Genomic DNA, 27,353 nt, shown 5'->3' on the forward strand with positions numbered 1-27,353 from the left:
AATTACATTATTTATGGCTTAGCATAATCTGTGAACCAGACCCTAAATACCATCTTTTATACAGTCATTTCCAAGCAAACAAGCACAAGCTTGATTCAATATCCATAGCAATGAATGCTATTTTTAAAAAATTGAAATACAGCTGCTGGCTAATAATTAGGATTCAAATTAAATCTGAATAAGCTTAGCACTACATGCTTGCATTCTCTATAATTGCTGCCCAGAGTGAGCTGGGCCTGGTTCATACAAAATACTAAGCCATAATGTGGTTTATTTGGTTTGGGGCTTCTGGCTTACTGTTACATGTGAACCAAGCTACTATGACATGTTCAACAAACTGTAGTTTTAAGAAGTTCAGATTCTGCCTTACGTGTAACTTCAGCCTCCTTATAGCCCCCTAGTTTTGTATTATCCAAAGAGAAGAACAAGGGAATCAAGAGTTAAGGGCTCTGATTCACACAACATATATCTGGGTCAATTACAAACCTAGTTCTGAATTTCCACAGCCAGCTAAATTTAGTTCCTTCTCATCTCTCTTGGGGCAGTGGTGAGGGGTGGCTTAGGAGATTGTAAGAACCCTTTTGTTCATCTTACTTTGACAATGTATCGTCAAACCCATAAACTGGGTTTATTCAGTAACCAATTTAAAAATAACATGTGAACAGAGTTATGGAATATAAGCAGATTCTGAATTTCTGATGGTCTTATTATTCCCAGGTCTGGGTTCTACAAAGTGGTCCACCTAATGACTAGGTCAGTTCCTGGTTAGCATTTCTGTATGTCTCTCTCCAACATCCATTAATCTATGCACAATTTTAGATAGTTTGATATTGTCCTGTGGAATAGAATCTTGGAATAGTGACACTTTGCACTGTGCTTATAAGGTCAACACCTCAACACACCAAATGAACAGGCCAACCCCGCATCACCATTGCTCGTCAGTGACATCCTCATCACTTTCCTAAAAACCCTTGTAAGTCTCTCTCTCCCATTTAATAGCTACGATCTCACAAAGTATTGCCGTAAGTAAATCACAGAACTTGCTGTCAGGAATAATCTGTTTGGCACTTCAGAACCTGTTAACCAGACATGAGATACATTCATCAGAAGAAGAAGAAAACAGTGCCAATGGGGATCTCTCTTGGCACCCACCATGCCCCCGTCCAACTTTTTTTTAGAATAAGTTCAAAATGATTTTAACTTCGAAATAATTACACAGGTTTGCTGTAATCCTAACAAATCTCCATTCTTTGGCACCCTCTGCCTTTCCAGAAAGGTCTCTGGGCCTTTGGGTCCTCTAACCATTTTTGAAAAGTGTGAAACGGTTCTGGTTGTACCCCGGTGCATTGCTTAGAAATGTGCCTACTTGTCTGGGTGACAGAGGCTATCGGAAGCAAAGAACTAGAGAAAGTGGTGGGAAAGACTCAGCTGTTCATGAAAACATGTATTTTCCCACTGGCACACCCACCCTGGAAGTCATTTTATCAGTAAGCAATAGTGAGCCATTTCCATCCACAGCAAGTGTTGCTAACCTAACTCCTAATCCTTAATTCATGAAAAAGAAAGATTATTAGTGAATTCTAGGCACAGCAACGGTTGCATGGCACACCTCCAGAGCTGAAGGCAACTGGTTGTTCGATCACAACAGGAGACAATACAGCCATCTCACAAGCATCTGATTGACTGCTGTGGGAAACAGGTGGCTCAACTAGACAAACTTTCAGTCGGATTCCCTGGAAGAAGAAGGAGGAGGAGGAGGAGGAGGAGGAGAAGGAGCAGCAGCAGCAGCAGCAGCAGCAGCAGCAGAAGCAGAAGCAGAAGCAGAAGCAGAAGCAGAGGAGAAGGAGAAGGAGAAGGAGAAGGAGGAGGAGGAGCAGCAGCAGCAGCAGCAGCAGCAGCAGCAGCAGCAGCAGCAGCAGCAGCAGAAGCAGAAGCAGAAGCAGAAGCAGAAGCAGAAGCAGAAGCAGAAGCAGAGGAGGAGGAGGAGGAATAATTCCCCTTCTCCTTCTCCTTCTCCTTCTCCTTCTTTGCTTAAACAAGGAAGCCTGGGGGAAATCCGTAGAACAGGAAGTCTACCATGTTGATGCCACTGCATTTTCACTTCTACAGGCTCTGGAATTTGATGCGGGGAGTCTACAGGGGGTTGGAGAGCACAGGAAAATTGTCATGCAGCAATAAGAGGTGTGCCAAAAGGGGACAAGAATATTCTCTCCCCTCAACTCTATTGCTACGATTGTAACTTCAGATTAGCATATGATGCAGCTGAGCAGCCTTCAGGGTTCACTTCCTAACACAATTGCACGGGGGCACAAATGCAGAAGGAAACTCATTAAAGTAGCCGTATCTTTTCCCAGGATTCGGCGGCAGCCCTGCCAACCGGGGAAAAGACACAGCTGCTTTAAGAAGTTGCAGACAGGTGCTATGTTTGTTTCCCTGCACACACCAAAGCACCTTTTTACAATTAAATCATCGCACAGCCCTAGATTGGACTTCAGGAAGAACAGGACAGCATCTTCTACAGTTCTGGAGAGCAGTAAGCTAGTTCATGGTGCACCAGACGTACTACGTACAGCACAAAACGGTCCCTGCTCCAAGATTTCCTCATCACTGCCTGCCTCCTGCAGTAGCTGCTTCCTGCCTCCACCAAAGCCAGGTGACAGAAAATAAAATGTTGGCCACCCAGCTCAAATGTGCTTCAGGTTGGGGGAAAAGAAATCCTTCTTCTCTTGCTGGTTTTGATCTCTTTCACGTTTGCCTGCTCTAAGGAATACTGGATCGCGACGGAGCAACAGAGAAGGAAGCTGGCCATCTGAACTGAGACAAAGGCCCAAAAGTGAAATTGGCTTAAAGTGTAGATGAATGCCAACTTTCTGACTGTGCATATTTCGTCTGGCTGTCAACCGAACTGGCATAATCCAAACCCCTTCTTTTCCGACACGATGCTCTAAAGTACAGCTTTAATTGAAGCCGTGGTTCTACCTGAAACATTTTTGGCTCCAAGACCTAAGCCTCAAATACATGAAGCATTCATAAAGGAGAAAAAAAAATCCGAGCACGGATAAAGTGCTTTTCCTTCACCAGTGACAAATAACCCATTCTAACGCACTGAGATTACGATAAAAGGCAGGATAATCTGGGTCACCAACTCCTGGCATGGCTTGCTGTGGAAATAAAGCACCACTTTTAAGCCTTTCTTGCCGGCAGGATTTGCCATTCGATGGGGACAGGTAAGATTAATTTTTCCCCAGATCAAGAGGAACACTGGTGTGCTGTGCAGAAGCCTGACTGAAACATCCCCCATCTCCCATCACCGCCTCTAGATACAGGAGGAATTCTGGATGCCAACTGTATGTTAACATTTTAAAAGGGCAATTCTTATTCCCTCCAAATCTTAGCTTGAGAGCAGTTGGGCATGGACACAAACCTGTAACAAACCATCTACACTCCTTCCCATAAATACACCAGCTTGAACCAGGCCTGCAGGGACCTCAAGTTCCCAATCCACAAAACGCCAGAGTCCAAGATGGCAGAATCCAACCAGTATGAAAAACCACACAGATTCCTGCCTGCTTCTAATAAACATAATTGTAGCCTTAGCAGCTTTTGCAAATTCACACCCCCGTTTCGTCTGATGTGCAATCTCCCAGAGGCCAGCTACATTTGCTGTCTATTTTTAACAAACTGACAGCTTCAATATTTGTCCCAGGAGGGAACTTGGGAACCCATTTCCCCAGTTACGTGTTTGTCCAACGCCAGCAGACAGAGAGCAAGGCAAGACTTCCAGTGGGACATCTGCCTGCTCCGACTCCACAGAAAACAATCCTCTGACTTCTACAGAGCCTACCAAGAACTTCCTGTTGGCTTGCACTGTCTGTTTTCTTAGTACCACTTGCGTTAAGAAAAAAAGACATTAAAACATCCCTGGAATTTGCTGGCCTTTTGACTTATGAAACATGTTGCATAAACACACAGAGAACAGCCACCTATCTTGCACAGATTCTCTCTAAATCAGATTATTTGCTGTTTGGATTAAACTGACATCACCCAGCGTGGGGTAAATTTGTTTGTCAAAGCGCATCTCTCTTTGAAGCCACCATACGTTTCCAGAAGCACAGCCAGTAGCCCCAACTTCTCCTGTTTTTGTTCTAGCAACAAGAAAGGGGAAGGAAAAGCGCTGTTGGGATGCAGGTAAATTTATCATCTTGCAAGAAGGCAACTTCACGCTTTCAGAATTCAATTTCCATATGGTGAATTCTGAAACTCCCTTTGGACAGAAACTGTTTCTCCCCTCTACAAACACCCCATTCCCTCTCCCCCATTTTAGTTTGAAAAAGATTAATATGCTCTAGCAATGTGAAGCTGGCTCAGCTGGATAGCAAAATCAAATGCAATACAATAAAAAAATCTGCACCAAACCTACAGGACATTTGCTGGGAAATAAGGACTGAACAGAATGCGGTTGCAATGAGATCAAGAGTTCTCAATACTTTGGGGGAAGTTTTGTTTTGCTTTGAAGGAGCTGTATTTCTGGGAGCTGAGGAAGAGGAAGGAAGAAAATGTAGCATTTTCCATGCAAAAAGAGAACATCAAAGAACTTGGTAAAGTTATATCATTCCATATCCAAATCTGTGTAAATCAGACTTCCCCAGGCTGATCGCGGATAGATGAGGACTACAGGTCCCATATGGCTACATCAGGATGCTGGCTGAACAATGCAGATGTAGTCTCAACACTGCAACTGGAGAAACCAGCTTGTTGGTGGGAAGCAGGTGTCTGTGTGTGTGTGTGAGAGAGAAAGAGTCAAATTAAGCTGCGTTCACACAACTCAATTACCCTGCTTACTGAATTAACTATTTTCTCGGTTTGGCCCCTGAGCTACCAACAAGCAAAGCCACCCCCACCCCACCCCCAAAGGCTCAGGATGTGGCGCACACGCAGAGCCTTGAGGCTTCGAACTGACCTGGGTACGCGCGTTGTGTGAACCCAGCCAGCTACCCCGGGCAGGACTCCAACCGGTGGGAAGCAGCAGCAGCGGAGGCACCTGACCTCGGGGCGCAGCGGCGAGAGCGCGCCGGGCGGCTGTTCCCTCCCGGGCTGAAACGAAACGAGCCGGGCCGTTGCTTGCGAGCCTCTCGGGGAGCGAGCGCCGCGGCAGTGCCGGCCGTGCGCGGAAGGAAGGCGGCCGCGCAGCCAGGCAGCGGCGGGCGCCCGAGGAGGGAGAGCCAGCCAGCCAGCCAGCCCGCGCTGCGAGTGAGAGCGCGCAGGAGGGGAGCCGGCGCTTTTCACGCCCTCGGAGGGGTGTCTTTTTTTCTCCTGTCTTTTTGGGACCGGCCAATGCAGCTCCAGAGGGCTGGGCCGGCTGCTCGCAATCGAATAAGACCCCCCCCCCCCCCAAATCTCTGTCGCTCCCTCTTGAGCGCCTTCCAGCTTCGCAATGGTTTTTCCGTGGCGCAGGACAGAGCGGGTTCTTTGGGGGGGGGGGAGCATTCAGCAGTTGCATCATTATTGGAATCTGGCATACTCTTTGATGTCAGTTACAGTCTCGTGATGCGGTTCGGTTCATTATTTCGATAGCGTTGATCAGTGCGTGATTGTGGTCGGCGCGATTGCGAGTGTTGCGGGCGTTGTTATCTTCGTGCTCACGACGGGGGACCTTTTTCTCTTTCCTTTTCCTTTTCCAGGAAAGTCGCAAGGGCGCTTGTCCCGGGACCCCGGTGGGGAGGCGACCGGCAGAGTTCCTCCGGTCTTTGAACGAACCGACCCCATCAGGGCTCTCCATTCAGGCAATCAAAGTGACTCTGAGCCGCCCAGGGTCGTTGAGAGTCGGGCGGCATAATAAAGTATTAATAAATTATTAATAAATCAATATATTATTATTATTATTATTATTATTATTATTATTATTATTATTATTATTATTATTATTATAGTAATCTGTTCGAAGAGCATCCTAAGAGATCACTGGGGGTCCTGAGGTTCTTGCTTCCCATATGGACTCCTATTTTCCAGCCCCGGGGTTTCTCTTGGCCCTGGGGAGTTCTGGGAATTGGTCCACGCATCTTAAAGTTGCTGAGGTTGAGAAACGTGGATCTCCATTATAAGTCTGAGAGTGAAACAGCGGTGGAGGCTGAGAGGCAAAGGGATTGCGTCTCAGAGTCTGCAAGAGCCTTTCAGTGACTTGCTCCCCCAGCCCGACACCTAACTCTGCTGGTCCTCTAGATTGTAAACAAACCCAAGTCTCAGACGCCTGTAAGGCTCTTCTCCCAAAGGGATGCAACCTGAAGAAGCATCAGACCTCGGCAGTGTTTCATTTCTCCGAGATGAGGGAGGCCTGAAATCAACACGTCCCATCTGGATTGATTTCCGGAATCTGTCCAACGGCTTAGTGTTTTCAAAAGTGAGCCTCACTGTTCAGAGGCAGGGCTACAACCGAAACAGGATAATCTGGAGAGCCCCATCATCACCTTCCTCCTGTCTCCTGCCTCTGGCTCACTCTGCTTATTTATCTTCAGCAGGAGCAGGCTGGCTCTCTGTTTGAGTTGGCCACCGTCTTCGTTATCTCATTTCAGGGAGGGACTTTGCCAAGATATCTCTCGGAAAGTGCATCCATCCTCCCAGGTCCCAAGGCCTTGGGGCAGATCAGATCTGGTTCTTTCTGCAGGATCAATTATGGCTGAACTTCAGAAAAGCAGGTCCCAGCCTTCTCCAACCTGGTTGTCAGGTTCAGCCCAAAGAACTCCAAGAGACAATGGAAATACAGTTCTGTTGCGTTTATTAGCTCCAATCTCAAGACAGGAATCTCACCAGACTGAACCCTAGTTCCCAAACCAGCCAGCCACAACACCGTGACTTCCTTAGGGAGGTGCCAGCCTCATCTTCTTGAACTTCCCACGCTCATGTTGGGGGCTAAGAACACGCTTATCTCCCTGAGCTTGGCCTTCATAAGTCTATTCCATCACATTGGTGGACTCCAGATTCATTCTTAGAATTCCTCACCAATGGCTATGTGGGCAGAAGATTCTGGGCACTGGGGTCTCAGGGCACTCCACAACAACAAGCTGGGGGAGGCCGCAATATATGAATCCATGGGCCACAGATAGGCTGGGCATCTGCACTTCAAGAAGAGAGCTTTGACGGCGTGGTTGTGACTGGCATCTTGGCTTATTGGGCACCATCTCACAGATGCCCTTGCTAGAAACACCAACCCCTTGTCTCTTCCTCTGAGGAATGCCAGGTTAGTTTTTCAACAGATGTCCAGATAGTTGAAGTCTCCTGTGATTACTATATCTCCCCTCCCTGAAAATCCTATACTCTAGTCCAGAAGGGCTTTATCCAGAACTTCTGCCTGATTTGATGGTCAATAGCATAACTCCACGAGAAGATATTTATTATTTCTTCCCTTGTATTCTTACTTAAATGCTCTCAACAGGCCCCTTGTCCTCAAATGATAATGACAGGTACAACTTTCCCTTCCAACCACGGGATCAAAGGTCAGGCAGGTACCATTTTCGGCCAGCGAATAGAGGTGGAAAACAACTCCTTGTCTGACTAAAACAAGTGGATTCCTTTCACTCATTTATTCCACCATCTCTATTTGTTGCCCTTAGACAAAAGTTAGATTACAAGTTGTAAGTAAATAAATGAGCTTAAGATACACCCATCAGAGTGTGGAGGGCCATGGGGTATTAGCCCTGCACAACCAGGAGGACTAGCTGTATCTTTATTGTAAAGTTACACTAACATGGGGTTTCTCAACTTTGGCAGCTTTAAGATGGGTGGACTTCAACTCCCAGAAATCCCTAGCCAGCAAGAATTCTGGGAGTTGAAGTCCATCCATCTTAAAGCTACCAAGGCTGAGAAACCCTGCTCTAGGGAACAGCCAGGTTTTTAGGCTGTGTGGAAGGATGGAAAAGTCAGGTCCATCCAAAATGTGGGGAAAGTGATGTTCCATAGGGCAGGACCTGCAACAGAGAAGGCATACCCCATGGATCCTACTAGGTGACACTGTTTTGTGGAAGGGACATGAAGCATAGCCACTCTGCCAGATCTCCCAGGATGAGAAGAGGCTGGCTGGGGAATTCTGGGAACTGAAGTCCACCCATCTCCAGGTTGCTGAGGTTGAGAAACACTGGTCTAACCTAACATACTTTCTGACGAAGAAGAAGCTTCAATGAAATCAGCCAACGCTTTCAAGGGCTGACAGGAGAGAAGAGTTGAAGAGGGACTGCCTAATTTCCTGTGTACACTCTTGGCCACTTAGATCAGCTGCACCACATTTGCAAAAGGCAAAATCTACATACTTCCTAACTTGTGAACAAGGGCAGTCAGTTCGGCCCAATTTCTCCCAGTAGCACATCAGACCCAAAGGGGTATTGACCAGGATGCTGTTGGGCCCTGATGTCACCATCACCCTAATTTGCATCGCTGTCCCACCAGCTCATGGTCTGTTGTTTTCACCAGCTGTGGATCCCTGGATCTGTACTCCACCGTTTGTCCCAAACAGTACCACTTAGAGGTGTTCACAGGATCTGGTCAAAAAAGTCAAAAGGACGGGCACAAGGTGGTGCTCGAAGCTCTGCCTATATTTTATGTGCATCATAAAAAACAATGGGAGCTTTGATCCCATTGTCATGGCTGTCCTCTTGACTCTCTTGACCAGATCCTGCATACAGCCCTGACTGCTTCTCACTAGCTAAGTCAAAACCAAGCACACCACGTTGGCTTTGTTCATGCATCATGCTCAGCCTGTTGATTGAATTTAATCATTTGCATAATCCACCAAACGGGTTAACAAACTGGGCTGAGTTCACACAACCCGGAAAAAACCACCAAGATGAAACTAATCCCGTTTAGTGTGTTCTTCAAATGCAACCACTTGGTTTGCAGCTGATCTGGTTAAACCAGCCATGTGATGGTTTCAGGGGTGTTTGAAGTTAGAGAAAAGGTGGTTGGTTGGGACAGCAGATGGAAGGTTGATCCAAAAGTTGGGTGTCCCTGGTGCAAAATGGGATTGCTGGCATGGCCCGATTCCTGGAGCTGGTTGTCAGGTTCTAACATCTCCCCAAATTGCTTCACCCCTCCAGGGTGCATCTGGCTCCCACATCTGATCTCCCATGACCCCACATTTGTCTAGCCTTCCCCTTTGGCCCTGGCAGCAACCCAATTGCCTCTTTGCCCAGAGCAGAGCCCGGGTGGGCCTAATGCTGCTAACAAGCGACAGTGGCCTAGCCCAGCCCGGGGCGCTATTTTCCTCTTGGTGGGTATGCTCTGAAGCCTTCCCCTTGGTCTGCTTCCCAATCTGGAGCAATTCTAGAAGGCTTCCTTGCTCCATCGCATACCAAGCTGGAAAAGATGGATGGGCAAATGTTGGGGAGAGCAGTTCAGAGGAGAAGCTGGATTAAGGTGGATTCAAGAATGCCAGCCCTGCCATGTTTGGAGTTGCTGCCAGGGGGCGTCCTCCTAGAGCCAAACAGCCGGTGAGCCCTTTCCCTGGAAATGCAGAAAGGAAGCTTGCTTGACGGAGAAACAACGCAGGGTTTTTTCTGTGTTTGCCTTTGGCCCTGAGGATGCTGCACTGCAAAGACCTTTTTCTAAATCCTCTATTTACAATAAGCCATGCACAGCGGGAAAGTGAGGCAGAGCATCTCCTGAACTGCCACTCTGTACAGACCCAGTTTATGTATGGTTGGGAGAACTTTTATGCCACTTGGCTGAGCGAATCTAAGCAGCTTATGAAGGTCCTACTGAATTCACTGGATCTTTCTTCAGGGTAACGCACTTCTTCTCCTACAGCAGTGTTTCTCAACCTTGGCAACTTTAAGATGGGTGGACTTCAACTCCCAGAATTCCCCAGCCAGCATGGCTGGCTGGGGAATTCTGGGAGTTGAAGTCCACCCATCTTAAAGTTGCCAACTTTGAAAAACACTGTCCTACAACATCAGTGGTTTCTCCTCTTAATTTATTTGCTTTGATACTGACATTTTCCAAAGTTAGGGTATTTGTGTCCCTTTCAATTTAGGGAGAGTTGGGGGAAATTTGGGGAGGGGGAGTCACCTATAGTTGCTTTGCCAGGCTCTATATTTTTTTTATGCCAGAATGGAAACTTCAGAGTGTTATGTCACTTTTTTGGTTTCTAAGAGCCCTGGGGACGGATGAAATCCCCATTTTATTCATTCATTCATTCATTCATTCATTCATTCAATTTATGTATATGCCGCCCATCTCCCCCAGAGAGTTAGTGTAGGTGAATTTCACCAGGGCAATCTTTGAGGGTACAAGAAATAAGAGTTGAGGGCATCCTGTGATTTGCAACATCCTCATTTCAGATTTATGCAATTAGAGACTTCCAATTATGAAGTACTTCCATTTTATAATCCAGGAGCATAGCTAGATAATACAGCCAGTTTGGTGTAGTGGTTGAGGCACCAGGCTAGAAACCAGAAGACTGTGGGTTCTGGTCGCACCTTAGGCACAAAGCCAGCTGGGTGACCTTGGGCCAGTCCCTCATTCTCAGCCCTAGGAAGCAGGCAAGGGCAAACCACTTCTGAAATCTTGCCAAGAAAACCACAGGGACTAGTTCAGGGAGTCATTGGGAGTCAAAAACTGACTCACAGGCATTAAAAAAAAAAAGCTAGATAGGGCAGCCCACTCTGGCACAAATTACAGACTGGCACGCAATATGCTCGCTGTTTCTTTACAAACTTTAAAAAATGGCCCTTAAAAAGGATGTTTAGTTAGGACAATTTCTCTTTGTTATGGAAAATAATGAAGCATGTTTTCCAGATGCTACATGAAAAGCTTCATGGCAGCTGGCCTCAAACTGCTGATAGCCGGAGTGGAAGAGACGTTGGGGGCCAGACTAGAAACAGGGAAGCCCCAGTTCTAGTCCCCCCTCAGCCATGGAAGCTCATTTGGGGCCAGTCAGCTTTGCAGGCTTGGTCTAAGACTGTGTTTCTCAACCTTGGCAACTTCAAGTTGTGTGGACTTCAACTCCCAGAATTCCCCAGCCAGCATGGCTAGCTGAGGAATTCTGGGAGTTGAAGTCCATACATCTTGAAGTTGCCAAGGTTGAGAAACACAGGTCTAAGATAAGATGTATGTATTTGTAGGTCTCTGTCTCATCAATGGGACATGCTTGCCTCTACCTGCTAGATTAGCACTGGGGAGACTCAGGTTCAAGACTATGCTCAGTCACAGAAGCTGCTTGAGGGACTTTGGGCCAGTTAATCTGTCTCAGCCCAACCTATCTTACAGGGTGGTTGTTGTAGGAAAATCTGTAGAAGTGGTATATAAATCTATTTAAATACATATGGGGAGGGAGGAAGGCTAATTAATTGGGGAAATGGGTGTGGTTTAGGACTTGAGGTGTGGGATTAAGAGCTGGGAAGTTCAAGTCCACCCTCAGCCCCAGAATCTCCCTGGGGCATTGTGGACCAACCACTCTTCCCCAACCCAGCCTCCCTCAGAGAAGGCGGTTGTGGGTAAAAAATAGGAGGAAGGTATGTTATGTATGCCCCTTTAGTTCCTGAATGACAGCTGGGATATAAATCGAATACATAAATAGCCAGCTGGGGATTCTAAGAGCTATAGATTGATGCACTCAGAGAGCCCCAAACTCCCTTACGGATTCATCACACCTCCCTCTTGAAGTCAAAATGCTCTGAAGACTGTTTTGAGTTCTGCTGCAAATTCTCAGATACTCTCTTTTCTGGCCAAGGAGTTTGGTGATTAAAAGCTGGTGAAGTATTTGTCCTATTTCTCCAAAAGACTTCAGTTTTAGGCTCCTTGGGAGCAACCAAGCAAAGTCCACGTCTGACCAATTCCCTTCTTACCAGTCCTCCTACAGGCTTGCGTGTGCACACGTGTGTGTGTGTGTGCTAGGACAGGGTGCTACTTCGAGCAACTGCTCCTCCTCTCTGCATAACTAAATCACTTGCTCAATTATAACACTTCTATATATTATGATACTTTTTATCACTCAACACTTCTGTCAGCCACTCTTTGCTCAGTTACACCCGGTCATCTACCATAGCTTAACCTATTCCAGGTTCTTCACTCCCATTGTCTTTGTTGGTTGTGAAATACGTGCCAGTATTCATAAAAACTCCAAGCAAACACACTGGCTGGGTTCACACAACATGCTGAACCCAGTCAGAGAAAATCAAACAGGCTACATTTGCACAGCCTGCTAAGCTTGATTAATTTTCATCTTGGTTAGAATTTTTGGCCTCAGGGTGTTGTTCAAACCCACCCATTTGGTGACTTTATGATTTGGAAAAAGGGCTAATTCGGTAATTGGGTAAAGCATGCTGTGTGAACACAGCCCCATGGAAAGACTGAGTATGTGTACACTGAAAAGCAGATATACTATATAAAACTGTTACTATTATTGTTATGATTATTGTTATTGCTACTATTACATATATCCTATTTCCAAAGAACTGCATCAGTCTTCATCACTGATGACATCTTTTGAGATTGTGAAATGAATGATTTGTAACTAAGGTTCCATGGGGATCAGTTTTGGGGCTAATATTATTCAATATTTTATTAATGATTTGGATAATGGGATCGATGGGCTGCTTATCAAATCTATGGATGTCCCAAAATTGGGCAGTCTTGACAACAGCCAGGAGAAAAGAATGAAATTGGACGGGTTAGAAGACTGGACTGAGAAGAACAAGATGTTCTTTAACATGGGAGAAATGTACTTGATTATCTTTAAGGAGAACAAATGTGGGACATACAAGATGGGGGATTCATGGCTTGGAAATGCCACCTCTCAGAAGGACTTGGATGTAGAAGTGTGAAACAGCTGCTAGAAGGGCTAGCTCAAATCTGGGTTACTTTAGAAGAAGCATATCGAACATGACACATGAAGCCATTATTCCTTTCCACACTGTGCTGGTGAGGCCACATCTGGAGTACTGTGCATGATTCTGAACACCCCATTTCCAGAAGAATATTGACACATTAGAGTGGGTTCAGAAGACAGCAACGGTGATGATACAGGGATGAAAAGACAGGACAGGCTGAAGAAATGTGTGATGCTCAGTCTGGAGAAAAGAAGACTTAGGGGAGACATGATGGTACATAAAGGGAAGCTACAGGGAAGATGGTCAAGAACTGTTTTCCATGACCACAAAAAAATAGGACCAAAAAGAATAAGATGTAGCAACTAAGCCAGCCTCTTCTCTTTGGTGGTTTAACTGGTTGTCCTCTACATTGCAGGCCTTTGGATTAGATCAGTGTTTCTTAAACTTGGCAACTTTAAGCCATGTGGACTTCAACTCCCAGAATTCCCCAGCCAGTTGAAGTCCACATGGCTTAATGTTGCCAAGTTTGAGAAACACTGGACTAGATTATCCTTGCAGTCTCCTCCAAATTTACAATTTGATGTGTCCATGAACTAGTTACATCACCCATAGGAACTATTCTGGTGGCACTTGTGACACTTTAATCATCCCTCCCCAACCATTCCAAGTGTGCCCCCAAAAGGCTGTGGGATTCTGTTCTCAACAAGCCAAGAAACTCTCTTGCCTCTTCCCTTGCTCTCCAGTGACTATCTCAAGTGGAAAACTCTTCTTAAAAGGGTTAGCATAGCATTATCCCAAGTCACTAATGAGTGGCTTCTAAAGGCAACAGGGCAAATAAGTCAAGGAGTTCATCCATTCAATGGATACACAATCCCAACACACTGCAATCCTTAGCAGTTGGACAACTCATCAACGGTGTGTCATTTGTTCCAAAAATGCTGCTCTGATGCTCAAGATTGGAGAAGGCTGGACTGCAGAGATGTTGCGTCTTTCCCCAGGAGGCCAAGGGTTTCCTGTAGCGTGCCATCAAAGGCACCATAACGAATCACCATTCCACCTCCCCTTCCCTCCCACTCTATAGGGCCAGCTGGTTGGGAAGGGTTTAGAAGATTCCTTCTTGCTAGCCCCTACCATACAAATGTGACAGCTGAATGAAATAAGAGAAACTTGGTGGGAGGGTGTGGGTGCGTGCCTGCTTGCACATATGTCACATTCTTCAGGAATGAAGCTGTCAGATGTTTGCTTGAGACAGATCTGGCACACTCAAGAGGAAACTGATAGGAAGACGATGCAGAAAGCAAGAGACCCCCTTTCCTCTGGTTTAACCTACCTTCCTTTCGTGTCTGCTGGGAGGGTCTACCTTGCCCTCCCCATCCAGGGTGATTCCTACAGGAAGCCACTGGGTGGCCAGAAGCTTCTAGCTGCCTATAACCACTACACATTTTGTAGCAGTTGAGAGGGACAATCCAGGAAAACATTTCTGCAGCCTCCGGTCTCCTCTGATGCTCCCAGAGTTCCTGCAGTGGCAGAAGATGAAGGACGTTTCTCTTGACAGTAGCAGTTGCCATAGTCAATAGCTGCTAAATTCCACCTCCAAATCTGAAATAACATTTTGGGCAGCCATGTGAGACCCTGGAAGCTACGGGGGGCTGGGGAGGGGGCTGGGGGGAAACATGCAGCTCGCTACTCACAAATCACCCCCCCTCACCTTAGGAGGATCGCAGTACAAACTCCCCAGATCTGTCACCCAGCCAGAAAGTTTTCAACCTTTCTTCCCCACAGGAAACAGTTTGGAAAGCAGGAAAAAAAGACATGGGCATTTTTAAAAAATTAAGTCAGCTAACTGACATCTTTTGGCAGTCCGAAGAAAAGAAAGACATATTCAAAACCCAAGTGTGTGTTTTCTGGCTTGGAGAGAAGAACATGCTGAAATCTTTGTTCTTACTTTTCAGATGTCGCTTCCTTTGAAACGTTGCCCTTAAAACAAATATCAGAACTTGATCAACATACTTTGCTGAGACGCTTACAGGCTTCAGAAGCTGTGAGTGAGTAGCATTTCCCAATCCAGGAGCCTTCAGATACACAAGGCTCCTCCTCCCCTCATCTCAGATGAAGCAAGAAGAACTGAAGAAGATGGAAATTACAGTCGAGCCCATCAGAAGGCCAGGAACTTGGGAAGCCTGGTATAGTTACGATTTGCATCACATCCTTCTTTCAAAGAGCTTAGGTGTTATCGCATGTGATCATCAAAATCCCTATAACTGGTGGCCAATTCTGCAAACCACATTTTATAAGTCAAAGTGGCATTCACACAACACATCAAGGCCCCTTCCACACATGGGGTCTGCGTTGATCAGAAATCGACCCCTTCCTGTGTCCCTACATTGTTAGAGCAGTTGGGTGCAGAGTGCCCTGATGAATTATCAGCTTGTCTGCAATCCTAAAGGAAATAGCCTGGACAGTTCTGTACTGCTAGCCTTGCAGCTGCAGGACAGAGGATTCCTCTTTGGTGGGTACTTCTGCTTTATCCCACCTACAGAGAATTGCCCCCCTCCCGCAGCCCTGGTGCTCTGCCCCCCTCCCTTCAATCTTTCTAAGATGCTCCGAGGACAGCTTTGTACTCCTCTTGCACAATGGCAGCGGCCAACACTTTTTCTCTTGGAAAAATCCATGCAGAGATGGAAGACCAGGAGTGGGGACAGGACACCAGTTAGCTCCATTTTTTGCATCTTTTCATTGACCAGTTGGAGGGAAACTAGCAGCGATGTGGGAGGACAGAGCACCTTCTGAGGGACCCTTGTGAAGTGGCACAAATTGGAAGAATGGTGAAAAATTGGCAAATTGGCAGAAAAATTGGCAAAACTCATCATTCCAGGGACTGCTTAACTTCCAGAACACCCTTTGTCCATCATTTTGGATGTGGTTTGACATTTTCTGGGAGTAAATCCCCTGAAATGGGAAGGGATTTGCAGTGTTTCAACTGCAATGGGTTGTAGGTGATCATGATATTATTTTCTAAGAAAGCTTATGGGCCTCGTACGCAGCCCAAAGTCATTCTTGGAATAAAGATGATGCTGGAGCCAATATTTTGTTCTGCAGCTTGCCAACATCTGATTTCTGGGAGACAAGGAATTCTTTTTCAATATAATGTGTCAGATTGAGGAAGGCAGTATACCAAGGGATTGGATTGCATGGACACTACAAACTCTGGGGGCATCACACTGGGGAACGTAGCACTTAGACATAATAGGGTTTGTTTCTGGCGAAGTGTCTTCTGTGAACCTGGTCAAGGTACGTTTTTGTCATGGTCCAATGTGGCATCATTGTCAGTGGGTTGGGGAAATCTTTTCATTGCTTGGCATATCAGATGACAAGAGGGCAGATCTCTGTCCTGAGGGGGTTACAATCTGTTATTTGATCCAAGGGGAATGACAACGTAGTCACACATATTTCAATTTGTTTATTTGGAGCAGGGAAATAGATTGTGCAAATGGCTTCATCAGAAAGATTAGAGAGGGATTCGAAAGAAGTAACAGATGTAGCACCACGTTAGAATCCCACAAGGAAATCTTAGGCATAAGGAACAGCAAGATTGAAGGGTCAATAGTCTTTTGAAGGAGAATGGTACAGTTGGAAGTTCTGCTTGTGAATATCTTTGTGTAGACAGAACCATCTTGACTCTTCATCCAAGAAAGGTATTGTAAAACTAATAATGCTCTGTTTGCCCTTCCTAATAAAAGGGTTGGGGTTGGGTCTCACTGAAGAAAAGCTTGGTGTGGTCTTCAGCTAGATGGAAGTTGTTCAGCCCTGAACTACCAATTAACTCCAAAGTTCTCCATAGTCTCCAGCAAAGATGGGTCAGTCCCAACCCTACCACTTTTAAATGGAGATGGGAAATATTAAATCAGAAACCTTAAGCTTCTAAACCATGTTGTCCTTGTTCCATGGTCTTGCTCTCATTGTGTAGATTCTAAATACATACACTGTGCTCTCATTGTACCCTGGGCCCTCAGAACCACATTGATCTCAAATACCTGGCAGAGGGTCAGACATTGCTAAGAACAGATGCAGAGAAATTACAAGTTTCCTCTCTCACAGCTTCCAGCGTGTGACCTACTGTGACCTGGAGTTACAATGCATTGAGCACCGTTAAACCAAAGCACCTGCTTATTTGAGTTTTGCTCAAATATTCTCTCTCTCTTTCTCTCCCTCATGCACACACACACCTGCACACACACCTACAAAGACTGAAATAAATGTACTTCTGAGTAGATGCCCGTGGCAATTATAAATTATTCTAGATTGTGCTAACACACACTTCATCTCGTGTTTGAAGGAGGCATGGCAGAGGGGAGGGTTGAGATTTTATCTCAGCAAGTCTCTACAAGTTCAGAAGATGCTTCTGCAAACACAAAGGGGAAAAGCAGAAGTCCCAGATTCCCCCTAAAAGCAAGAGGCATGAAGTGCGCTGGAAAACATCTCCCTTCATCTTCTCTGCTTGACTAATTTTACCTAATTCAACCCAGCCCTGAACAGCCACATGGATAGAAAGCACACCAAGGGAACACACGTTATTGCAGTCCATGTGTCTTTGACTTCTCATGGGAAGGGTGGGGGGAGGAGGCAGATTATTAATTATTATAATTAGTTTTTAAAGAAAGGATAACATGAAGTCTCCCTAGACACTGCAGAAATCTAAACACCACTGACATCTTGAGAGAGGAAAGGCGTACAGGGGAGCAGTCTATGATGTCCTTGGAAACCAGCTATGGAAGTGTGGTTCCGGCCCATTACTTCCATTGCCCCCCCCCACCTCACCTCACCCCATCTCGGAGCTCTTCAAGGACTTCTGAACTTCACTAGGATTTCCCTGCATGTCCCAGTTTGCCTGCTGACAGACAGCAGGGCTGGAAATAAATCCACTTACTGGCACGTTGTAAATAAATCACATACCCAGGGGAGCCTCTCTCCATCCACTCATAAACATCTTGGGCTGGATGGAGTAAATCTGGATTTTGATTGCTGGCTGAAGAACAGAGGCTCTGTATTTGAGTCTGTCCATTCTACTGCACCTTCACCCTGTTCTTGCAGGATGTTTCACGTGCAGAAAAAGCTGTACTTTCTCCAAAATCCATTTGTAAGGCCAAGGAAGCAGCAGCAGCCCCCCCCCTCAAAAAGGAGCAAAATTTCCCCCCAATTATTTTGCCAAAGATACATTTGAGCAAGGACATTCTTCAGTAAACACAGTGGCTGCGTTCACACAACACACTTTCTTTGTGACATAACGTGTTGCATGGACCTAGGCTTTAATGGCTAGTTCAGTGCAAAGCCAACTCAAATCAAATTTGATTTGAAATATAGGTAGTCCCCATTTAGCGACCACAATTGGGACTGGCAACTCTGTCATTAAATGAAGCAATCACTAAGTGAAACCACAACTGCACTTATATTACTTCCACTTTCCTTTGCTTTACAGACCTGTGAGGTTCATAAATGTGAGGACTGGTTGTCAAGTTACTTTTTCATCACTGTTGTAACTGCAAACGGTCACTAAACAAGGCAGTCACTAAACAAACATTACCTAGTGTGAAGTAATATAAACCTGGGGAAGGAAGAGAGGAAGGGAGGAGAGATGGAAACCAGGAAGGGAGGCAGGCAGGCAGGCAGAAGAGTGGAGCTGAACCAGGTTGGCAATCTCATTTACCAACCAATTCTGCCTCTTTTGCCTCTCCTGACAGCCCTTTTCCTATAAAAACAAGGGTTTCAGTTCAGGGATTTCCTCTGTAATTAAATTTGTTAGTTTTGTGATTTTTATCAGCAAAGCTGGATATGAATGGGAAGGAAGGAGGGAAGGAAGGAAGGAAGGAAGGAAGGAAGGAAGGAAGGAAGGAAGGAAGGAAGGAAGGAAGGAAGGAAGGAAGGAAGGAAGGAAGGAAGGAAGGAAGGAAATCTTCAGATGGCTCCCTCCTTTTAAGATATCCTCCAGTCTAGTACAGAAATCATGGCCATATATGGTAAAACCATGTCTGAAAGAGGATTTGAGTGATTTACACTCACATGATTCCACCTACATCTGGGCACCCTCCAAATGTGTTGGACTACAATTCCCATCATCCCTGTGGTTTAGGAACAGTGGGAATCATGGACTACATGAAGAAGGCTCAGAAGGTTAATGGAGAGGAAAAAAATCTCTTCTACTGTTCACATCTGAACAGGCAGGTCCACAATTTGTATTAGGGCCTGATTTTTTTTAATGAATGAACCTCATTTGGCTGAGTGGACATAGAATGCTAAGCCATGGACCATTGTTTAGGAACTGCAATCACTGGATTCATTTAACATGATCAGCCATCCTCCAAGGCTGATCACTTTTTTCCCAAATCTAGCCTGAGCTTTGACTGGTATTTCAGGAGCTGCATTCCAAAAAGTGGTTGTGGGCAGAAGTGAACACTCAATTTAATCTCGATTTCAATTTCATTCAGTTTATCAATTACATCTTTCTATTTTGTCATTTCCCCTTCTGTCAGATCAGACATTGCTATCCGGCAGCAGTCTTGGGGGAGGTGGGTTCTAAAGAGTCACACATACAAAGCATGGCTGGCTTGTTGCTCGTCCCTGCCATAAATCCTGGATGACAAGCCACAATAGCTGGGTTCATAGAACATGCCAAGACAAAACCAAACAAGCCACAGAACTCAACATGTTGTGCGATCCAGGCTTGTGTCCCCCCCCCCCCGAAAAAAACAGCTATGGGAAATACTGTACATACAGTAGCTGCCATTTCAAGAGTGAAGTTTGGAGAACCCAAAGTGTTATTATTGGGGTAATGGATGGATGGAAGGAAGGAAGGAAGGAAGGAAGGAAGGAAGGAAGGAAGGAAGGAAGGAAGGAAGGAAGGAGATGGGTAGGGAGGGAGGGAGGGAGGGAGGGGGAAGGAAGGAAGGAAGGAAGGAAGGAAGGAAGGAAGGAAGGAAGGAAGGAAGGAAGGAAGGAAGGAAGGAAGGAAGGAAGGAAGGAGATGGGTAGGGGAGGGAGGGGGGAGGGGGGAAGGAAGGAAGGAAGGAAGGAAGGAAGGAAGGAAGGAAGGAAGGAAGGAAGGAAGGAAGGAAGGAAGGAAGGAAGGAAGGAAGGAATCACTAGTTTGGATAACATCTGCATGCACTAATTTATATATGCAGGTGCAAATGTAAAAATAATGACTATAAATTAAATAAAAATGCAATCCAGTTCATCCCTGGTAAAGAAGGCAATTGCATCTTCCATAGGCTGATGTCCAACTGCTCTTAATCCTAGATTGGAAATTTCAAGGCTTTGCACTTTGGAGGCTTCTTGGACCTCACCAAAGACTCCTTTAAAAAAGAGGGCAGAGCCTTCCAAATCCCAATTCAGGGCCTAACATCTGTAAAGCAAGACCTGGGCCCTGCATATGAAACAAACAAGCAAACCTTTTTCCCCAAATGGAGGACCAGCTAGTGGCAACATTTGCTTGGATTTTAACAAGCATCTGGAGCCAGTAGCGAAGTGAGGCATCTGGGTTGTTTTTAATCCCCCAAGAAATAACTTGGTTGTTGTTGTAAACAGCAACAGCAAATGGATCCCTTCCAGCTTTTCCAATGGGCCTTTGTGGTACAAGAGAGAAATTCAATTACCTTCCCTGTTAATAACTGACGTTGATCCTGTGAACTGGTCTTCAATGGCATTCCAAATATCCATTACTCAAAGCATCCTTGAGTTGTGTCTGCACAGGGAGGAAGGGTAGCTCAGAGCGCATCTGTTGCTTTGTGCTACGCAGCTTCATGTCACGTGAGAAGTGTATTAGATATTGGCTCAGACTGCAGGACATAATTAAACCCAGTTATTCAATTCATCCATTTCCGTGTTTGCACAATGTGAGCCACAACTCATCCCAGTGAAGAAGGCAACTGCTTCTCCTATAGACGGATGTCCAACTGCTTTGGTGGGGGTGTAGTTTCCTCCTTGGTGGTTGCTTGATTAGAGTATTGTTTTTTGCCTGATTGCTTGTCTGGTGCTGATCCCTGCTTATCTGAATGTGGGCTGCTGGAGGAGACGTAGTGTAGCCTTTTTGTTTCCTTCCTAGGTTTTTTATTGTCTCTTTTGAATAGTATATAATTGTGGTTTATCTTTATATGTCTATTCTTCTGATCAAGGGACTACCAAGGAGAAAACCACACCCCACCAACACTGGCAGGGCAAACTACTGTATATAACAGGGAGCAAACCCCACACTCACTACCACTGATGATGTTACCTAGTTGGGTAATGAAATGTCTGCAGGGAAACCACCACGCCCAGAGAGCACCGAGGGCTCCACTGCCTTTACTTCCAGTGTCTGCTCAGCACCTTCAGATTCTGCCTTGGTCCAATCCAGCAAGGCACTTCTTATGTCAATATCACCACAAAGAGGTTGCTATGGTAGGACCCTGGACCAAAAGTCACAGGCCCCATCCAGCAGGAGGAGGATGGGGATCTATTTACCACATTTACACCATCTAAATCAACTTTTCACAGGCTGGGCTCAAACTTTGAATGGGATGCTGGGGGCCATAGTCCCCCCAAATAGCAGGTGGGCCAGGATAAAGACTAAATTTGATGGCATTTCACTTGCCTGTAAATTGAATTAAATTTCAAAGCCATTAATGTGATTACTCTTCAGGCATGTATATGATCAACTCCTCCTTTGGCCAGACAGACTACCTTGCAGGGCCCTTGTTGCCCAGCTTACTTCATAGGGTTGTGGTTGCTGTAGAGCAGTGTTTCTCAACTTCAGCATCTTTAAGATGTGTGGACTTCAACTCCCAGAATTCTCCAGCCAGCCTTACTGGCTGGGGAATTCTGGGAGTTGAAGTCCACACATCTTAAAGTTGCCAAGGCTGAGAAACACTTTTGTAGAGGGGTAAATGGAGGAAGGAATGGTATGTAGGAACCTTCATCTCCTGAAGGAAAGGCAGGCTAGAAACCCAACAAACCAACTTTGAGAAGTCTTTGTCCCTCTGAACCAGGGGTGTCCCCCAAGAAAAAATGGGCAGAGCTTCGATTGCACAGCTGTGACCCCCATCTTGACTTTTTGTCCACACCCTGCAGACCCCCCTGCTCCAAAACAGCATCAACTCCCTGTCCCAAGAAAAGCCAGCAAGGCAATAAGCCAAGGGCAAGAATGTCTCTTGCCAGTCTACCGTTCCATGTATCCCCACCAGAACCCTTTTTTAAAACAGTGCTTTTCCGTTTATAATTTCCCCCCACCCAGCCAAAAAAGGCCTTTTTTCCCCATCATAGGCTACAATAACAGGAGTTGAAGCCCTCCAGGTTGTTTGCGGTAAGGGCTTGTATCCCCAAGGGAGGCAGCAAGCAGGCCAGGCTGATTTACGAGGCCGCAGCCGCAGCCGCTGCTGCAGAAGGATAGGCCAGCCCCGCTGTCCAGCTGAAGGTTCGCCCAGGGATGCGCGTGTGAGCTGGGAGAATTCACAAGCTCTTTGTTTGCACAGATGGTAAAATGCCCTTGGGGGAAAGCAGATACACTGCTCCCTTCTTTGCACGCAAAGAGAGGTAAAGGCTAAAGGAGGAAAAGAAGGGAAGAAAACTCTCGTAACTTGGGGATTTGGTGATGAGTCAACACTCTGAGAAACAGGTCACAGATGGTGGGAAGTGCCATCTTCTCCCTATGCCATCATAGATGCCCAGAGATAAAGCATGCGTTGTACACTGTGAGAAGTCCTGAGGATTTTATTTTCTGCAAAAAAACAAAAAACTGGGCCAGCCAGTGAGAGTTTGATCTAAATCCAGCCTTCACCAACCTTCTATATTAGGGAGATCTTCTTGGCATGGAGGAATCAATGAATTGGTCCATTTCAATTTTGAATATCTACTTTTCAGCAAATCTCTCAAGTGTGGTTCACTGAACGTGAGAATTTCTTTGTTAAGCTCATACATTACATTTTCTTTTCCAATGTTCCCTAACATACCTAACTGTTTTGTAAGCAATTTTCCTTTCCCTACTGCATTTTTGTCCATTAATTTCACGAATATAAGCATTTGATATTGGCCTTGCCTTAATATACCTTTTAATTTACTGTTACATGTTAAAAGAAACTAAAAGAGAAGGGAAAAAGGAGGGAAATGTGTACATCTCTTATGTACGAAACAAAAACTAGTCCTACAAATATATTTATGTTGTTATAGAATTAAATTATTAACATTTGTCAATTAGGAAAAAAAAAGAAGTAAGCATATAAACCAGTATAAGCACTCCAAAAGTCTAAATAATCCTCCAAACCCAGATTCTTATTCCTAAAATGCTTGTTCAAAGAAGTGCTCCTCAGGTTATAGCATACTTGAGTGTCCTTGCAGCCTCCTAGTATCAATCTCAGTTTACTGTATATTGTGGCTTATTCAAACCATAGTTAACACACACGTTTAGCATGCTGTGTGAACCCAGGCAAAGTGTGCTACCTTTTCAAAGGGCAGGTGGGGAGAATTCTGTTTTTTTCGTTGGTCGGTTTGTTTCCCCCAAAGTTGAATCAGCTCAAAATGCTTCGATCGGCTACAAAATTTGGGGAGGAGAGTCTGTAAGACGGTGAGCTGAGCTCTCTTTTCTACTGAAACTCTGATCGTGAAGGGGCACAGAGTCTCGACGTTTCTCAAATTCTAGAGGCCTCTCTTAAAAGCTCTGTAGGGCAGGTCAGTATGGAAAACTTTAGATGCAGCTGGCTCCATTTGATAATCTGCCCTGAGTTTGGAAAGGGAGAACAAGGATTTTGAAGACCCATTCCCAGGATCTTAAAACACTGACCCCCTTGGAAATATATTTTGACCTAGGCAGGCAACAAGAACGGGGAAAGATCCCATCTCACATTTTTTGCTGGCTCCAATCAACATGGACGTTGAGCTCCCTCCAAGTGGTGGGAACATTTTTCAAGGCTTCCTCCTGCTGTTAAGGTTATCCTGCCCCCCCCCCCCCCCCCGCATTTGAGCAAAGCTCGTATCTACCCACAAAAAGAAAATGAGCGGCATACTATCGCTTTTTCAACCTTGATGCTAATTAACTCCAGCTTTTGAGGAGCTCGGAATCCAGACACAGCAGCTCTTAACCAAAAGCCTCCTTTGGATTCCCAAGTATATATATATTTTAAAAAACTAATAAATAAAGGCAATGAATAGATTGTCTCTGTGCAAGCCATATTTCATGCAGCTGTGGTTCAAAGGGGAGTTTAAAAAATACCTAATGGTCCACGGGGGGGGGGGGGTCCCCAGCACACTTAGGTGCACCAAACACACACACACACACACACACTCCAAATATTGCCATACCACCACGGTTATGTTATAGAGCAGTGTTGCTCAACCTCAGCAGCTTTAAGATGGGTGGACTTCAACTCCCTGAATTCCCCAGCCAGCATGCCAGCTGGGAGATTCTGGGAGTTGAAGTCCACCCATCTTAAAGCTGCCGAGGCTGAGAAACCCTGTTATAGAGTATAACTAGAACTGTAAAAGGAATGTACTGTACTGAGAGTCCAAAAATAGATCTTATTATTATTAATTTTGTTCCTCCCCTGCCATGGCCATCATCTGAGTATAATTTATGCCAGAAGGGATATTCACAAGAAGGGGGTAAAAAGGGTGAGGCTTTGATCACATGATTGTGGCCACCATCTTGATTTTTTTTATCCTCTCCAACGGTATTCCCATCAAGCTGGTAGATGAAAGAGACTTTCAAACAGCTCCCTGATCAAAATGAGACCCCACACTGGCAACTTCCCTTTCTTTTTTGACATTATCTGCAGGGAAAACCCTTGTCAACCAAACGTGGTCACCAGGGTCTGGCAGAAGGATCCAAGCCAAGCGGTGAATTTCTTCTGCTGTTCAAAGGGGAGAAGATATATGATGCTTAGCAGAGGACTCTTGAAGGACATGGCAACAGGACCAAGCATTGCCCCAGTGGAAAGTCACAATCCATACCTATGTACGACACACCAACTTGTGTTGCTTTCATTCTAGATGTGAAGGGATAACTCTACGGTCTTACTGAATAGCAGTGCATTCCCAAAACAAGTTAGGGAACAGGTTCTGGCCTCAGTTCCAGTCAAAGATCCTTGCCAATCGTGCTGCTGCATCTTGTTTTAGTTCGTGGCTCACCATGAAAAAATCCCCAATAATTCCTAAGGTTCTAGAACAATGCTGGATACGAAGCAACTAATGCAAACAAACAATTTACCAAGGGAAACTCTCATCCTTCAAGCATCTTGGGGAGAATTTGCTTAGGAGCAGAAATTCCAATTCCAAAGCCCATTCACGCCCCTGCTTTATTTGCTGTTGCTTGGCTCGGCTTCCCTGGGCCAGGACTCAGCCACTGTGGCTTTCACAGCAAGCCCTCCCTGTTTGGGTCATCAGATTTCATCTGTGTCCTCAAAAATGCAAAGCGAGAAAGGAGTTGATGCAGCCCCAATCAATGTTCCCCAAATGGTTTGATTTCTGAACAATTGCTGTAATTTTTCTAAATATCACCATATGCATGCTGACCACACAAATATGTTCTCTTTTGCACACATGCACACATACAGTATGCACATTGCAGTGATGTTCTATCTGAAGCCTTGCTAAACTCACAACTGGAAACTGCGGAGATTTACCAAGCAAGACAGCACTGAAATAATGGGAAATAGCTTTTCAGTACAGACATGTCACAAGCCTATTACTGGTCCACCAGATTTGGTCCTTCCAAACACACCTTTCCCAACTGGGCACAGTCCAGAAGTATGGGACTCCAGTTCCCATCATTCCCAGACAGCATGTTCACCATAATTGGTGTGGATGAGGACAATGACCAAGGACATTGGTTGTTTTCTCATAAAGCCTCTTCCTTGAGATCATGATCCTTCATGAAACAACACCTAGATAACCTGGCAGCTGGATCCTTGCAGGGCAATGTTTTAATACCACGCAAACCTAGAAGAACTTTTTGTCCTTCTCTATTCTCAGACGGACAACCAGCTTGAAGTATGAAGATTCTTGTGAGGTCCTGAATAAGCCATGACTATGACAATGAGGCCACCATCAACCTTCACAACCTGGTTTCTCCAGATAGGTTGGGAATGAATTCCTCACTTTGGACCTTGCTTGATAGAAATTCTGGGCGTTGCAGTGCCCACATGCCAGACTGGGAAAGGTTGTTCCTCAGCAATGCCACGGGATTTGCCAAAGACTGGTGGGAGGGGGAAACTTAAAATGGCAGCTCTCACCAGACCTGCTGTCCAAGACATGAGACCCACTCATCTCCTCCTTCTTCAAAATTGCTTGAGTCTGGCACTATATCCTCAGTTCCCCATTACCTCCTCATCCTTAACTACGCCCAGCCTTCCAAGCCCACTTGGCAGCTGACTAGATTGCTTGGCTTCAGCCTCCATATCCTGTTTGCATTGGGGACAACTATTCCTCTGCAAAACCTCCAGCTGGCTAAGTCTGCAAAGGAGAGGAACCTTTTCTTAGGAAACCTCCAGCCACTGAAGAATGAGCTGGTACAGATTTGTATGAAGACCCATCAGCCAACCACATGCACAGAACAACTCTGGAGTGGCTCCTTTCAACTGGGGAGTGTTGTACTCTCCTCTCTTGGCGTTTAGCTGCAAGGAGCCCCACATGCTCCAGACTGGATCACTCTCTCCCTTTATGATGTGGTTTCAGCCCTGACAAGCTCCCTCATGCTCATTTGGAAGGAGGGCCGAGCGTGTGTGCGAATGAGAGGCAGAAGTTCAGAACTGGCGCTCAAGAGCAACAAAGAAGATTAACTGAATGTATTCCAGGCCATCCTCAGCATGTTCCAGCGTTCAAAACAGAGCAACTGAAGGGCCATTTTTCTTTTTTGCACTCGGTTGCAGCATCAAAGGACGGAAGGAATAGAACGTTACACCAGCCAAGTGCAAAGCCACCACTTTGAAGCTTCTTTCTGCAAACGGGAGAGTCATTTGGCTCTCTTGATAGAGTGCTCTATGGGAGAGGTTTGCACTTGGGACAGCAGGTTCAAGTCTTCTGCTCCACAATGAAGCTTTCTAGATTAATTTCAGCAAGTCACTGAATTCACATGTCATACTAAGGCACAGGTCGCTTAATTATGATTTGTCAAAAACACCTGACTGGCTAGGTTTATATAACACATAACATTAACATAAACTATGGTTTAAGTTGAAGCAAAGAAGCCATATTAGGGCTCAGTGCATTCATCCATTCAGTTTTATTGAGGATCAAAGATTAGCCTTTACCCAGAGATGTACAGAAGAAAATTCTTCACTGCCATCTACTGTAGGTCACTGTTTCTCAATCTCAGCAACTTTAAGATGTTGGCTGGGGAATTCTGGGAGTTGAAGTCCACACATCTTAAAGTTGTTGAGATTGAGAAACACTGATCCAACATAACCCTTGTAGTCCTTGTCTTTAAGAAGCCTCCAAGAATCCTTATGGTTTTGACTACCACCCGTTTTCTATGTATGTCATCTCTGGGCTTGAGAACATATTTCCTCCTCTCCCTCC

At 45.5% G+C, this 27,353-nt stretch overlaps 1 protein-coding gene across 2 annotated transcripts in view; it reads right to left on the reverse strand.

Annotated features, from left to right (window-relative positions):
* Nucleotides 1-5,318, reverse strand: part of COL8A2 (collagen type VIII alpha 2 chain) — a 163,797-nt gene extending 158,479 nt beyond the window's left edge. For both annotated transcript variants that reach the window (XM_088140249.1, XM_088140248.1), the window contains exon 1: nt 4,961-5,318. The gene's annotated coding sequence lies outside the window, so the exon portion shown is untranslated. The remainder of the gene's footprint in view (nt 1-4,960) is intronic.
* Between the last annotated feature and the right edge of the window lie 22,035 nt (nt 5,319-27,353).

The sequence above is a fragment of the Python bivittatus genome, unplaced genomic scaffold (assembly GCF_059951505.1).
Source record: "Python bivittatus isolate LINGU-HERP-01145 unplaced genomic scaffold, Pbiv_v1 ctg000260_np1212, whole genome shotgun sequence".
In the NCBI taxonomy this organism is placed as follows: Eukaryota; Metazoa; Chordata; class Lepidosauria; order Squamata; family Pythonidae; genus Python; species Python bivittatus.